Source organism: Heptranchias perlo, chromosome 4 (assembly GCF_035084215.1).
Source record: "Heptranchias perlo isolate sHepPer1 chromosome 4, sHepPer1.hap1, whole genome shotgun sequence".
Lineage (NCBI taxonomy): Eukaryota > Metazoa > Chordata > Chondrichthyes > Hexanchiformes > Hexanchidae > Heptranchias > Heptranchias perlo.
This window is the reverse complement of record NC_090328.1, coordinates 20648614-20665918: the sequence shown is the minus strand read 5'-3', so window position 1 is coordinate 20665918 and position 17305 is coordinate 20648614. Positions and strand designations below refer to the sequence as shown.

General features: G+C 42.9%; 1 protein-coding gene across 4 annotated transcripts in view; it reads right to left on the bottom strand.

Moving 5' to 3' along the window:
- LOC137320757 (teneurin-3) overlaps positions 1 to 17305 on the bottom strand; it is a 736578-nt gene that overhangs the window by 633140 nt on the left and 86133 nt on the right. For all 4 annotated transcript variants that reach the window (XM_067982528.1, XM_067982531.1, XM_067982534.1 and 1 more), the window contains exon 2: positions 14370 to 14487. The gene's annotated coding sequence lies outside the window, so the exon portion shown is untranslated. The remainder of the gene's footprint in view (positions 1 to 14369; positions 14488 to 17305) is intronic.

Here is a 17305-nt window from a genome sequence, read left to right as displayed (position 1 = left end):
CTCTGGAGTAGAGAATTCCAAAGATTCGCAACCATCATCCAGGAAAAAAATTGCAGGACTATGGGGTTAGGGCAGGGGAGTGGGACTTGCTGGATTGCTCTTGCATAGAGCCGGCACGGACTCGATGGACTGAATGGCCTCCTTCCATGCTGTAATCTTTCTATGATTTCTATTCTAAATCAAAAACATCGTGAGCCCAACTTACTCAGATTGTAGTTATCGGGCCTCTTCACAAAAGCACAGCTAAAATTTTTTTTCGATTTCCAATTCTTTCAGACCAAAGGGATGGAACCCTTTTGCTGCATTCTATTACATCAAAAATATTAGCAGCAAAAGACAGTTTCCTTCATTTTTTTTTCCTGTCTTCCTCTTCCAGTTTATAAATGATGTGGAGATGCCGGTGATTTACCTGAGGAAGGAGGAAGCCTCCGAAAGCTTGTGAATTTAAAATAAAATTGCTGGACTATAACTTGGTGTTGTAAAATTGTTTACAGTTTATAAATGGCCATTTCAGAAAGTGTGGAATCCATAATATTACCACAGGTACTGGGAGCCTAATACACTGTGGACATGTTACAATATGCAGTGATGATATTACTACTGACAGAATTATTGGCGATCCTAATTTTGAGGAGCATAACCATGGAAGATCTAACAATTGTAAGCAATCTTTTGACGTTCTAAAAATCAAAGTGTATGGACTCTTTAAGGCCTCCCAACATTGACGGACCTCACCTTCTATAAAAGGAAAGACATTGTGTTTTCATGTCCTTTGATCAAGCACATCATCGCAGCTACACAATGAGTCCATTGTCAAGAGTTGTTTCTATTCAAACACAGTAAGTGTTTAGCAAGGCCGGCAAGTTTGCTCTTAGATACCACAAACTCAATAAAATTTCATTCAGCTTGTGATCAGATGTCACAGACAAGCACCACTTTGAATAGACAGGACATGCTGGGCTCGAGAACAAACAATAAAACAAGACAAAAGTAAGCGTAACCTAGGCAGTCCAATCCCAGTGATGAAACGCCATCATCTCTCACAATCTAATAATTCTGACACATTGACTAATAGTTCTTTTGTCAACAAATAACAAAAGGATCCCATGATTAAGATGTAGGGGTTCCACATGTATTCAAATGAAATCAATCAATCTCAGGCAGCCTGCACTTTCTATTATTCCTTAAATGTTCTGCTCATAACCTTAATTTTAATTTTTTTAATCTTTTTTTCCCTTGCCTATTTCCTCCCCTCCTCTCTTTAGGCATCAACTCCTTTTATTAATTTTGCCAACAGTTTCACAGCTGCAAGTTGCCCTCTGGTTTCCTCACCCAGGCGGCCACTGCTCAAATGTGAGTCTTTTGAGTAAATGTCAGCAGAATACAAGTCAGGGGACTGGGCGAGCATCATAACTGAACTTGACACTGTCCTCATCCGACTTCCACACGAGTGCAATTCCAGGAGAAGTTGCTGGGAGCACTCAGTAGCAGTAACACAGCCAATTGTCCCCCTCCCCAAACCAGGGGCACTGAAGCCGGCAGCAGTGTCCCTATGGCCGCTCCTGCTGAGGTCAGTGAACACAGCATTCATCAAGGATTACATTTAGGATCTTCCTGCTCTGTGTGGCTCAGTTCCTCGCTGAATAAACTCACTTAGCCCAATTCTAAGGTTAAATATTATGGGATACAAACAACAGAATGAATCGATGCAGATTCTAATTGGAGGGACACAAACTTTTACTGAGTGCAATTCAGAAGAACAAATAAAGGAAAGGATTCAAAGAACATGAATCATTTACAGTAGTGTTGCTTTAAATGTGGCTTCTAAACTAATAAATTAGGAGCATGGAACAGAAATGTAAAATATACTGTACCACGGGCATTAGCTTAGCAATGAGCCAATTCACTAAAATGTTTTCCTGCTGATTTTGATCCTGCCTATTCGTATAATGTGTTTTCTTTAATTGAAAAGGTTATTTCCCTGACCATCTTTGCAAGGAGCTGAATGAAAACCTTTGGCACAAACAGTTCAGAACAGCTGAATGGAAAAACACCCTCTCATCTTTCATCACAGCTATTCAAGTGTATGAAACTTTGTTCCTACCAGTGACAACTGTGGAGTTCACATGGAACTGGAGAAGTGACATCTTGCCAGCCGTGCAGGAGAGAGACCCACTGCCATCCTACATTGCATGTGCTGAACTTTTTACACATTTATTCAGTAATCACTAGACAACTAACTATCCAAGAATTAAAACTTTTTTTTTATTCGTTCATGGGATGTGGGCGTCGCTGGCGAGGCCAACATTTATTGCCCATCCCTAATTGCCCTTGAGAAGGTGGTGGTGAGCCGCCTTCTTGAACCGCTGCAGTCCGTGTGGTGAAGGTTCTCCCACAGTGCTGTTAGGAAGGGAGTTCCAGGATTTTGACCCAGCGACGATGAGGGAACGGCGATATATTTCCAATATATCACTGATACTTCCATGAAAGAAACTGCACAGAAGTCAAGGAAGAGTCATAAAAAATCCTCCCTTTAAAAAGGCTTCGTCTTTTTATTTTATCCATATGAAAATTATTCATCGATACAGTGACACTTCCACTCCGTGATCCTTCTGCATTTCAAAGTACCGGAGCTTCACTAGACCCGTCTCAACTTGATGGAGGGGTTTTATTTTCTAACTTTTCATGTTCATGACACATTTTATCTTCCTTCTTCTCACTACATCGATTCGCAAGCACTGCACTCTTCCAGAAACCAAATGCACTGCATTCCTTGGGAAACCCCATCTACTTCACTCTGACAGTGGGAAAACAACAATGACGACAACTTGCATTTATACAGTGCCTTCAATATAGAAAACCATCGCAAGGCACTTCAGAGAGGCATTATCAAAAAAAAATGAAGGGTGGAATTATACTGACATAGTCATATCGATGATAAGCAGTTTTAACAATGAAAAAAGGCAGTTAAGTTTGGATTCAGGTCGTGATCCTAAGTGCACTCAATGCAAAAGGTGTGATACCCCTTTATGAAGCCATTGCATACCATTTTGGATTTGCACTGGTTGCGGTATTATTTCAGTCCAGTGCAATATTTTAAAAGTGCCCAGAGAGAGTCCAACAGATCTCCTTGGCACAAATTTATTTCCAGCACTTCCAATGTTATGAAAAGGTAGATTGTTTCCACATTAAAAATCTGTTGCTAGGGGAACAGAGCTTTGTGCAAGAATCCAACTACACATGTGCAGAGCCCCTCTGTGGCTGACTTACGTGAAATTTTCAACAATGCACAGTCGACAGTATAAATCTGGCCTGTTTTCTGCACATTGCATTTCACAGATACTGGCCTGAGGCAGTATAATTGCTACCTGAAAGAACTCGAGGAATTGACTAACTGTGTCCATGGACGGTAATGCTGCAAATCCAATCTTCAAACCTCCTGAATCCTGTCACATCAACCTTTCTCACAGCACCAAAATTTGTGTTTGGAGAAATCATCCTATCGTTAGTCTGAAGTGACCTTTAGCTGTTTGCATGCAAGTGATAAGTTGACTTTAAATAACAGAGATACATGTAATGGTGCTAAAGATGCACTGATAAACTGGAGACTGGTCGTGTTAGGGAATGGAACCAGAGATGACAAGTGACCCTCAATTTAAGGGTCAGACCTACATTTCACTGTCAAAATCGTCTGGAACAACCCAATACCGATATTCTTTTCTCTTTCCCCCCACCCCCCCCACCAATTTCCTCCGCTTTCTTGTCTTTTTCCTTGCGTGGGTCTTTCCCATTCCTTTCCATTGTCTTTGCTATTTGCAAGTTCTTTTGCTCTTTTAGTGATTCGCTGAGATGATCATTCATATCATCTAACAGTTCCTCTGCTCTTTTACTAAACAGTCTGCAGGTCACTCAACCCAATAACTTCTTCTGTTATTTCAGTATCTGTTGTTTCTTTCCCAGCTCTAAAAAGGAACTTGCTTATCTTTTAGTTTTCAGTTGTGATGACGGGACTCCCTCCAGGATATTAGCCTGTTTTTTCTGTTTACAGGTGCTGATGGGCCTGAGATGTATTTCCAGCATTTTAATATTGACATAGAATATCTGTTGGAGTGAGAAAAGTGTTCTTAAAATTTTGCTTTGTGAGGATTTTCAGACTCCTCAGCCAATGAAATCTGATGAGATTTGTTTTGGCGAGATTTGGTGAGGGGCTACGAATAATCTTTTAGCAAACTGGCATAACACGAGGACCGCCAAGGCTCAAGAAAGTCCACCAGCAGCTTCTCAGGGCAACTAAGGAGGGGCAATAAATGCAGCCTCCTACATTACCACAGCGATTACACTTCAAGGAGAAAGCCTCCGAAAGCTTGTGATTTTCAAATAAAACTGTTGGACTATAACCTGGTGTTGTAAGACTCCTTACATTTGTCCACCCCAGTCCATCACCGGCATCTCCACATCATGACTTCAAGAGTACGTCATTGGCTGTAAAGTGCTTTGGGACGTCCTGAGGTTGTGAAAGGTGCGATATAAATGCAAATCTTTTCTTTCCTTCTTGGCAGCGTCGCCCACATTCCGAGAACTAATAAAAAAATTGGCAGCTATATACAACGCTTTTGCATTTTTCATTCAGTCACTGACTACATTGAGCACACAAGGGTCAAGCACAGCACAGGTCATATGCAAGGTGATCAGTCTAAATGTTCTTTAAAGTCTATTTAACCCTTGTATAAAAGGGGTTACACGTTCTGGTTGCTTCTCTATACATTTGACTTGCTGCTTGTCTCTTTTAGTTGCCATTTAAATTCTCCTCAACAATCCTGATTCTCAGTTAAATTAAGTCAGCGATTATATTTCACATATAAATGTTTCAACACGCTCAATCGTATATGTGGCATTGATCAGAGTCTGCCTCCGCTTCACAAAAGTAAGCCAAGGAATAAAATCGTGTTGTTTATTGTGCTCATTAAGGAGGGAGGGTCAACCTTTTAGAGAAAAACGGTTGATGATTTTATTCTCACTATATTTCAGTTGACTAGGATATATTTCAAGAGCTTTGAGTGTAAGATTCACCAGTTCTTGAGGCCACCTTTGGCATATTTTGTGCAGTTTGAACACTTTATCTTCAAAAGGACATTGAGTCATTGAAGAGGATTCAGAGAGGAGTGACAAGGCTGAGTCTGGGATTTAGCGCTAAGTTACGAGGTCAGATTGCAGAGCTGAATTTATTTTTGGAGAAAAGGAGGACAATGATTCAAGTCTTTAAAATGCTGACATTGTGAGGGGTGGTGGCGGGGGGGGGTTCCACACTGTGGAGCAGGCCACCAACAAAAGCAGACTAACTGCATGTCTATTAACTCCTTCAAAACCTGAAAAGTTACGGTGTTAAGAATAAACTGAGGTGATGAGCTACCAATGGGAAATGGGCCACCCATATGTGGTGGTATTTTCGATAAAGGTGGAGCGCAGAAAGGCAGAGTTTGATAGTAGAGATACAAGAATAGTTGACTATACTGATTTGACTACCTTTGGGGATCAAGATGTATTTCTCCAGAATTGTCCCTTAGGAGACTAAGTACATAGGGTAGAGGCGGAATTGGGTGGTACAATATGTTAACATACAAATCTTTTACTTCAGGGATCTGGTTTTATACCAGATGAAAGTCTCCTCATGTGAAATTCATTTGGACAGTCAACAACCTTTAGTAGGCACACGTATAAAGCACAAACCTATCCCGAAATTGGTAATCTCATTCAGAATAAATGTGGGAAATAACAATTATCTTGTAAGGTTGGGACTAAGGGACATCATTACTGTAGAGGAGAAGAAGCCTTTATTTCATTTGGGAACTAACTTGGAAGACTCACTAATGCCAAAAGTACAAAGGAACTGAAATAGCATCTCTGGATCAAGCTTCAGTTCCAATCGTCTTTCCCTAGTTAATGACCATCTCTGCTGAGGTTAATTCAACTTTCTTGCACTCACACTTAGTAGCTCTTAGAATGTCATCAGAACTCATTATTTAAATTCAGATATTTTCAAAAAAAAGCCAAAAGAAAAATAGAAGTAAACAAAAGGATCTCGAGGCCAATCCTATTTCTTTGGTACAGTCTTTTATTTTTTAAAGGGATGATACTTTAATTCTTTCTGGTGAAGAATGACCAGCATTCGAGATCAGTTAATACCCAGTGATAGCATCTAAACCCCCCCGAGAGAGTACAACACAAACCAAATGCAATGCTAGGATATGTGCATTAATTATCCTGACAACCTCTCTTGCCTTGACAGGGCTTCTCCACTTCAAAATGGCTTATCCTTGGAGTGATATTTCTGAATCAGTACCATTTGTGCAACATTTTGCTTCACCTGGGTTAAGGTAGCTCAATCATTTCACTGATAACCCTTTGAAGTTGCTGGTGAGAAGATTATTTTACTGAATCAGTCTGGGCTAGATTTAAACTTATGACCCAGAGATGACACGGACTGCACTCTAGGCGATTGCATTAACTGTTGAAGATGGGGGGAGATTAAAGCCTTGTTCTGGCTACAGTTACACTCAACTGATGCACTTAAGCTCACTCCACCCAAAAGCTGAGGTTTTTTTAAGAGTCTCATTATAACATGAGGATAAACACTTATTCCACCCCCCCCACCCCGCCCCCACTCCAATTTTCATCCCTTTCCTCTGCTGAAAAGGTGACTCAATGCTGGGGCTTGTTCCAATGGGCATCAGCACCTTACCCATCATGTTCGAGCCCAGGCAGTGAGTGTCAACAGATTATTTGACTGTAGGGGCATCAGAGCCAAGCCACATCCTGACTTCACCAAGAGTCCACACACACACACACACACACACACACACACATTCCAGCAGGGGTCACTGGATAGTGATAAACAGTGGGAACTGTAACTGATTTGTTTCCTTCTCCAGCACCAGGGGCAGCAAGCACGATTATGACACCCCCCCAGCTCTGACTGAAATCAGCGAAATGAGGACCAACCAGGCATCAAACCCTGGATATTCCTGATCTGTGTGATCGAATACACACTGAGCCACGAGAAAAGCTTTGGAGTCATTGGGGTTGATTTTCGCCTTCAGATGGCTCCCCTCTTATAGAACCCGCCCAATTATCATTTCAATGATCTGCTCTTCCAGTTTATCAACCAAGTAACGAAAGTGAAAATTACAAGTTATAGTACATTCTGTTAATGGGATATCACATTTATTCTTGGGTGCACAACATCCTGTTATTGCCAGGGAGTAGAGGCAGTTCTCATGAGTTCAATGGACAGGTTTTGCACCTTCTTATTGCTGAATGCAAACATACTGTTAGATATGGGTTAATGGGCCTACCTGTGCTGGCTTGACTGATCTCACTGAGCTTATGGCAGAAGCACTACGATTGGCTGCAACGCCCCATTGTAGGGAGAGGAGAAATAATGCAGCCAGAGGTCCCACTGTTGATCACTATCCAGTGCCCCCTGCTGCAACATGTGTATTTGTCTGGAACATGTAGGGATCATGTGATTGGATCTTTCTGTGATGCCCAATGTGATTGACTAGCTGTCAACATTTATGGTCTTGGGCCATACATGAAGAATGGCCACCTTTATCAGGCACCATGGGGAGGTCGATGCCCGCAGATCTATAGCCCAGTATGAATCAGCACCTTTGGGAAATGGAGAAATTGGACAAGAAAAAACACAGCTTAATGGCTTTTGTTTTTTTAGCATTGATACAGTACATGTTATTAACAAATAAGATCGATGCTGAACTTCATTTATACACAAAGTAAATGATACGGCCTGACACAGCATTCCCTCTCTCGCTCTCACAGACAATGAACAAAAGAGACAAGTTCTTATTAATAAAGCCTTACTGATCGAGCTTCATCTCTCATCTAAGCTTACATGTGTAATATGCAACACACATGACTCAGTGCTGCTATGTGCTCCCCAACCTGAAACCTCTGCTGGTGTCTGCCTTTTATTTCCCCTTATTATCATCTAATTATTAAAACTGAAACTATGCATTCTGGAGATTACAATGTTCGGCTTAACATGATACCACTTAAATGATGTAATCATTCTTTAATTGCAGGTAAATTTTTAATGTTGATTTCTCAATACAAGTTAATGCAGACCTTTAATATTTGAATGTGGGACTACTTTGGTTGGGCCAACACTGAGAAAATGGAGTGTTTGCGATAGCAATAAGCAGATGGTGTTGATTAATAACAAAATTATGCGTGATGTCATCCAAAAAAATTTGCTAACATAATTGCTTTAATACCAAAGGTAGCTTGGTGTTTGTAGAGGATCGGGAGGCATTGTGACTCGTTATCTGGTTTTTAATTAAAACCAAGGACCCATTGAAATGAATCCTCAGGATCCATCTTTAGGAAAAGCTTCTAAGACCGTTTCCAAATGTTGCACTACAAGAGCGCTGGATAGTCGAGCACATTACACATTGTTTACTTTTCCTTAATATGCCGACAATGATAATTATCTTCAGGCTCTGTACTTAGATGCAGTGGTTGTGTTACACTGGCTCTTCAATTGGCTGGCCCTGAAATTTCGGGGTGGGGGGGGTGGGGTGTGTTCCAGGAACACACCCCACCCCCCCCACCCCGAAATTTCATGCTGTAACCCTGGCCAATGACTAGCGGAACCCCCTGAAATCCCGCACAGGTTCTCCTGCCTAGCTCCAGAGGGAGCTCTCTGCCGGTGTACCTCTGGGAGAAGCCCTGCGAAATTTCAGGGCTGTGTATCCATGAGAGTGCCTTACATCGAGTCTGCAGCCCAGAAACAGGCCATTCGGCCCAACTGGTCTATGCCGGCATTTTTGTTCCACCCAAGCCCCCTCCCACCTCTCCGTCAGTGCAGCAAACCCTTCGGTACTGCATGGCCTTTGAGAGTGGTACAAAAAGAAGCTTGTTATAGACATGCTATTTTATACTGTTTTGTGATTAATGAGGTGACCCATAAACAACGTGCACTTCATCAGATTGTGTTGGATCAGAGTGTTAAACTGAGGCTAAGGACGTTGCATTTCCAGTGAATCATTTAACGGCTTGCTGATAACAGCCACTTTGTCAGCATTTTCATCTGATGCGTCCAGACGCACCGGTTTCGAACTGTTTGCAACGAAAACACTTCAGCAACATAATCAGCTCCTTTACCTGCACTGTTTTCAATTAGACAAACTTCGTTTTTCACACAATTGAATATTCTACTAATTATTCAAACAAATGTTCAGGCACATTAAACCAGCAAAGAGAGCTCTCCCAATGCCATTGTGCATAAATGCACGAATCAGCAAGGTACTGAGCCATAGAGACCAACTAGATGCAGGGTTCGATTCCCACTGTGTTGAGTTAGCCGATCTCAGCAACTGAGGTAACAAAACTAGCTTCGGCAACCCTGGGTTAGTATGAGCAAATCAAAATACAAAATCAGCAAACATTCCTGCTCCTGATGACGATCCAGTGATTCCTATTGGAAAAGCAGACATGCGGACTTGTGGTGAGGACAGGAACTGGCAAGGGTCTGATGCCCTCCATAGTTGAACAACCTGGCAACACTCACTATCTAGGATCATGCAAAAAGAATGTTCATTTGATTGTTATACCAGTGAGATTTGGGGCCTGCGGAACTACGACCCAACAACAGTCATCACCTTCAGGAGGGGAGCAAATGAAGAAAGGAGACGAGGGGGCACGGGAAGTTGAGAAAGGGTTTTAGTTAGAGATGCATTGGACCTTTTGTACAGTTACTATCACACTGAATGGAGCTCAGTTCATTCTGATCACACTATTGAGACAGTGTATGTCTGTTACCAAGTTAACAAATTAAAACCCCAAAATAAATCGCAGCGCTTGTTTCTAATTACAACAATACACACAATCCTTTGTAGAACAGGATGTCAACAACCAGATCAAAAATGTGTCTGGTTTTGTCACTTTACCATTCCCGTACCACACAGGCTGCATCAATGACAAGCCCATTAATCAGCATATCTACACGTTAACTCTTTCCTGCAAAATTAACTTGTCTCCACAGTTTTTACACTGCACAGTATTTATTTTCCAGCACAAAGCACAATGTGTGAAAATTATTGCTTTTTAATAAAACAAGGTAAAGACACAGAGTATATCATTTGCAGCATTTGATGAACAAAAAGCAGTAATTCTGAAATAAATACCGTACATATCCTCCCAAGTAAAACCACTTTGTATGTTTTGATAATTGATTGTGCATTTTCAATGATCAATATCTGCAAAATCCAATTTCAAGGATCTAATGTAAAAGCATATGTGACCAATTTGCATGGTCCTTCTAACAGTCCATGCTGTTATCAGATGCACCACACTGTCGATATTCAAAATATGTTAAATTAGAAGGCATCACTTGATGAACACAAAACCTCCAGCCAAGTATGGCTTGCAGTATTTTTTTTAGAAAGCCCTGCTGCAGAAATGACAAGATATTTTAGAATCACAGAAATTTAAGCACAGGAAAAGGCCGTTTAACTTATTGGGCCTGTTCTAGAGCACTAGTTCTCCAATATCATTTCCCTGCTCTTTCCCTGAATCCGTTAATAATTCTCTTCTTTTAGTGTTTATCTAATTGTCCTTTAAATGCCAGCAGTTTTATTTATAGTCACACAGGACTCCACAACAAACCAAATAAAATAAATTTGGGAGTGCACAGGAACAGGAATAGGCCATCTATCCCATCAAGCTAGATCCTCCATTTTTGATATCATTTTTTTAAAATCCCAATTCCCCACTTAAGGTGCGTTCCTGGCAGGGGGGGCTACGAAAATCGGAGAATCCCGGAGCTGGACCGGAGCCCGCCCCGAACCTGCGCACTTCCGGGTTCCCCGCTGACGCGCCGGCGTGCGCGCGCAGCCCCCGCTGGTGGGAATCCCGCAGGCAATTAAAGCCAGCGGGGTTCCACTTGAAAGTATTTATTTAGGTATTTCAGGTCATTAACTGACCTGATGAAGGGATTATGTGAGGAGGGGTGGGATTTTAGAGCAAACTGGGATTGTTTCCCACACTGGGGGAAACACTCCCAGGGCAAATGGACGTGTTGCAGCTGTCAGCCTGTGGCAGCTGCAAAGGTCCATTTGACTGGTAGTGGGGGAGACCCTCACCCATTGCAGGAGGCCACTCTGTCACTTGGGACAAAGTTTGGCCTCCACCACCCTTCTCCTGACAGTCAAAGTCACCAACCTGCACACTTACCCCGGGGTCCGGAGACATGTACCTACCTTGCGGACCCCCTCAGATGTACATCTTGCGGATGGGGGCCGTCGTAGCTGCAGTCATGACCTCCTCGGAGGGCGAACAGCCTCACCATCCACGCCGTCCACCTCTGACACGTGGAGCTCCACAACAGAGTGCTGTGACACATCCACCTGCACAGCAGGAGGGAGGGCTACCGCAGAGAGAGATGCGTCGCAGGGGGCACTGCCCTCGCCACAGGGTCCACAGACCGGGGCTCAGCCTCCTGGACCTCTCTGAGCAGCAGTGAATACGGAGGCTCAGAGTCACTCGACATGTAGTCGTGGACATCTGCAGCCTCTTTCATGCCGAGCTGCTCCTGGCTGGCCCGAGCACCATCTTCTTACCTGTTGCTGTCAAAGTCACCACTGCCCTCAACAACTTCTCCTCCGCATCCTTCCAGGGTGCAACCGGGGACATCGCCGATGTCTCTCAGTCGTCTGCACAGAAGAGCCCTGCAAATACACCTACACCCACTCTGCAGTGACACAATAGGTGGCATCAGTTGTGGGTCCTCATCGTGATCCTCAGGAGCGGGCATTATTGCACAAACCAGACAGGATTTGCGAAGACGTGGCAGTAGTGGTGCTAATATAATATGTAATGTGAGTTGGTCAGAAATTCAATATAAGTAACACCCATGACAAACCCTCAGACACCCTTGTGCATCCCCTTCATGCTCACGACACGTTTGCCTTACGCTGCCTACTGCACATATGAGATGCATGCCCTGTGGCTGCAGCACAGGTAGTGGCAGGTTGAGTGAGGCTGGCCGTGAAAGAGATGCACGAGAGGGTGAGTATGAGATAGAGCCATGAGATTGTATGAGGATTGGGTTGAGTGGTAGTGGCGGGATGAGTACTGGCGAGGTGAGTAGGTGCAGGTAAGATGAGGATGAGGTTTGAGTGGGTATGAGGGGTGATGTGACAGAGTAGTGTTGGGAGTGCTGAAGGAGATGTGGGGTGGGGGCGGTGATGTGGCAGATGGAGTGTAGGGGAAAGACTACGTGTACTCACTTTGGCAGACCGACTGAGGTCATTGGAGTGCCTCTTGCACTGTATGCAGGTGGGCGATATGTTGGTTGTGCTGGTGACCTCCTCTGCCACCTCGAGCCAGGCCTTCCTGGTGGCAGAGGCAGGCCGCTTCCTCCCGCACGCCGGGAGGAAGATCTCTGTCCTCCCCCTCCCCCTCACCCCATGTATTGATACCTGGAGTGAGGCATCATTAAACTGGGAGCAGCCTTCCCTCTGGGCTGCTCCATGCTGTCATTTTTGCTATTTGTTGCAGCATCTGTCAGTGGAGGACTGCCCCTTTAAATAGAGCGCCTCCAGCTGACAGATCTTACTGCGCATGCGCAGCCCGCCCGATGCGCAGATCAGCAGTGGGGAACCCGGAAGACCAGCTAAGTGGATCCAATTAGTGGATTGTCTGCTACAATCACGTGGGAAGCTGACTAATTGCCCCCCCGCCGAGAACCCGCAGCCCTGCTAACATCGGGCCCATTGTTCCTATCCCTTAATTTCCTTACTTCCATGAAAGTTTCCAGCTCTTTTTAAATACCTCAATTGATCTTGCAACTGTGGCCTTCCATAACAGTGCATTCCACATTCTCATAACATTTTGGGTGACAACATTATTCATGGATATGCTTTTAATTGGTTTAATTTGAATTCTAAGATTTTCTGTTCCCCTTGTTCTGGATAACCCTAGTTAAGGGAATCGCTGTTCCTTATCCACCCGCCTAATGGTTCAGTGAGCCATGTTGTACTGAACCATATAGACTTTGATTACTAGTCTGGTGTGAAATCTGCCAGGATTCCTGCTCCTATTCGCTGTCCACTGCTGGGAAGTGCATCTGTATTGAGCCTAGCCAAAGATTGGGCTCTCTCCAAGGTCGAATGACCTAACGACATTAATTGTCAAGGCTCATGCATGGATGAGGTACCGGTGGACTGCCAGTGGCTGTGGAACTGTACCTCAGCAAATGCCATTGTCATCAAGAGAGGAGGAACATAGGAACATGAGCAGGTCATTAGGCTTCTCAAGCCTGTTCCCCCATTCATTAAGATCACGGCTGATCCGTATCTCAACTCCATTTACCCACCTTTTGCTCCATCTCTTGAAACCCTTGGGGAGAAGACTGAGAGGAAGAAGGGATAAATCTGGCACCAGGGCAAAGGATTTGCATTCCTTCTAATTCTGCCTTCTCACTGACAGGGTGCATCCGTGATATTTGCAACTCTTAATCAAGACTGCCTTGAAAGAAAAATGAGGAGCTTTATTTTTTTAACAAAGTCTAGCATGGAGCCAGAAAAAGGAGCTGTCCAAAATAAACAGAAATAAGAACATAAGAACAGAAAAAATAGGAGGAGTAGGCCATGCGGCCCCTCGAGCCTGCTCCGCCATTCAATAAGATCAAGGCTGATCTTCGACCTCAACTCCACTTTCTTGCCCGATCCCCATATCCCTTAGATACCCCTAGAGTCCAAAAATCTATCCTCCTCAGCCTTGAATATACTCAATGACTCAGCATCCACAGCCCTCTGGGGTACAGAATTCCAAAGATTCACAACCCTGTGTGTGAAGAAATTCCTCCTCATCTCAGTCTTGAATGGCCGCCCCCTTATCCTGCGACTATGCCTCCTAGTTCGAGACTCTCTAGCCAGTGGAAACCATCTCTCAGCATCTGGGGCTTGACAAGAAAACTACCAGGCACTTGCCTTGGGATGCAAATGAGAACCAATGTTCAAGGCAGCACCCACAAGATAAGGGTCAATCATCCAGTGATCTGGCTGCCCAATAACTACTATCTGATGGCAGTTATCTCAAAGGCTCTGCATCTGAAATGTTAACTTCTCTGTTCTCTCCACAGATGCTGACTGACCTGCTGAGTGTTTCCAGCATTTTCTGCTTTTCTTTCAGATTTCTAGCATCAGCAGTTTTTATTCTTAGCATCAACTACCAATGATTTTCATACAAACCCACGCAGATGTTTCACGGCTTGCATCTGGATAGATGAAATGTACAGCCCTATTCTTTATGAAGACTTTCAGAGAATTAAAATGCGCAGATTGACTTACCTGACTTGAAGCGGTTCGAAAGCAGTCTTTCCTGCTGTTCAATCCTGTGTGTTTTGCTGTTAAACTAGCTCATTCCCCTCACAGCTCCACTGGGTATGGTTCGTCAATCTCAGCCTGCCTGTTGGATGCATTAAAAATTAAAATTGATGACCAACTATAAAATGTTAAGTTTCCCATTTCGCGTATTCTGTTCTTAATAATTGATGTTGTTCAAATTCATAAAGAAGTCAAAATAATTCAGAAGATCATTGACGCTGTACAACTTTTCATTTTTATTTATCATAGAATCATATCAATGATTTTACAGCATCGAAGTAGATCTGTGCCACTGCTACTGACTCTCGTTCCACTTCCCTGCTCTTTCCCCCATGACCATTTGTATTCATCTTTTCAAAATACTTATACAATTCCCTTCTAAATACTGTTGCAGTTTCTTCCTCAATAGCCTCTTCAGGTAAAGCATAACTCTGTGGGAAAAAAAATGATTCCAACTTCCTTGTGCCTCCACTTGTCCAAGAACTTACAAGGATTCACAGCAACTCTGAGAAATCTGTAGTGTGCTGACTTCGTGCAGGGTTACGCAATGAAATTTAATGTGCTGCTATTAACTTTATTTCTTCCAATACTTAAGAATTTTATTTCCCAGATAGGGATCACAGAATGTGAGATTGCTGAGGCATGCAGAACGGGGAAGTGTAAGTGGATCTAGGAAAATGACTGGGATTGAACAAGCTGAAGAAGAAAACCACAATCCCCTGGCATGTTTTACAGCCAGTTCTGCATGTACGAAGTCCAGAACCAATACTTTGTGACTTTTGTGATAGGAGCTATGAACAAGCATTTTTGGTCGATGGAGTTCTTTTAAAGAAGGTGTGTCTTTTGTTATCGAATTTTAAAAAAGAAAGAACGAAAGAAAGAAAAGAAGCAAAGAAACAAAGATAAGAAAGAAAAAACGAACTTGCATTTATATAGCTCCTTTCACAACCTCGGGACATCCCAAAGCACTTTATAGCCAATAAAGTACTTTTGAAGTGTAGTCACTGTTGTAATATAGGAAACACGGCATCCAATTTGTGCACAGCAAGGTCTCACAAACAGTAATGAGATAACCACCGGATAGTCAGTTTTAGTGATGTTGGTTGAGGGATAAATATTGGTCAGGACACCGGGGAGAATTCCCATGGGATCTTTTACATCCACCTGAGAGGGCATCTGAATCCTCTCCTGTAAACAGCATTTCATGTTGGGGTATGGTTCCAAGGCTTTCAAATTGCTCTATTTCTGTGCTTTATGTGTGATGTTGATGGCAGGTGGCAACCAGCTATTCAACTCCAGGGGGCATCACAGAGATAATAGTCAGTAGTAGCTGCGAAAGCTGGGTGCAGTGGCCCTACTGCTGTCCCAGCTGAAATCAGTGAAGTCAGCACACACCAGAGACTCAGTCTGGGACTCTCCTGGTCTGTAATGTACCGGGGGTTGCAATAAGGCACGGGAGGAAGAAGTAGAGCGTGAAGGGGTCACCTAAAGGACGTGTTTTTAACACCGTTGCGGATTTCTCTTCAAACTCTATGGTTCATTTACTCACTCAGTATTTGGGGAGCTCTCTTAGTGTTAGTTTCTTTACGAAAAGTGTATTTTTAGTACACCTGTCTATTAATATAGGGGTGGCCATTCTTATAAAGTGTATCACACTTTAAGTATGTCCATAGCACAGGAAAATCTGTTATGCTTTTTTGTGACTCAAATTTCCCAGCAATCAATATTAAAAAAACACACTCATTTCAACACCCTCCGTGGCAAGATAAAATTACAACCTAAGAATTTCCATACGGTTCTGGCCTTCATGTTATAAAGAGGATATAGGGGCACTGGAAAAAGTGCAAATAAGATTTACTAGCATGACACCAGAACTGAGAGATTACACCTATCAGGAAAGATTGAACAGGCTGGGGCTCTTTTCCCTAGAAAAGAGAAGACTGAGGGGTGACCTGATAGAGGTCTTTAAGATTATGAAAGGGATTGATAGGGTAGACGAAGAGAAAAAGTTTCCACTTGTGGGGGAGACCAGAACTAGTGGCCATAAATATAAGAAAGTCACTAATAAATCCAATGGGGAATTCAGGATAAACTTCTTTACCTAGAGAGTGGTTAGAATGTGGAACTCGGTACCACAAGGAGTAGTTGAGGCGACTGACATAGATGCATTTAAGGGGAAGCTAGATAAACACATGAGGGAGAAAGGAATAGAAGGATAGGGTTAGATGAAGTAGAGAGGGAGGAGGGTCATATGGAGAATAAACACCGGCATGGATCTGTTGGGCTGAATGGCCTGTTTCTGTGCTGTACATTCGATGTAATTCTATGTAATATGCTTTGAATCACATGAGTAACGCCAAAGGAGATACACTATACATAATAGTAAATATATATCTGTATATGTAAACAATTGTATATATATCATATTAACCCATTAACAAATATGATCGAACAAAATCCATACTTTTTCAACTATCATCTCTACTGTCACAGTGTAATCTTCTTGGTTTTCTGAACAAAATAGCTTTGTGGCTAAAGACACATTTTACTGGTAATTTAGATCGCATCTAAATTTGAAATAGTTGATAGAAAATTCAGGGGAAGGAGTAAAAAATAATGGCATCAGCTATACTGCTTACTGGCACAACCATCAGCTAGGATTACATCTGCATTTGATGAATGTGGTCTGTGCAAGTTTCCTCAGCTGTTGATTTGAAATTACTATTTGAAATGGTCTTTAACTGGAATTTTCATTGCGAAAGTGATTCTCGTTTGTTGTACCACGGTGCTGACTCCGGAATACCTGCTGCCAATAGTGTGGTAACTGCCTTGTGTTCAAACAAAGCTATTTGGCAAAGATAATGAGCTCCTTGATGCAGAAAACTGAGATTGTTTAATGG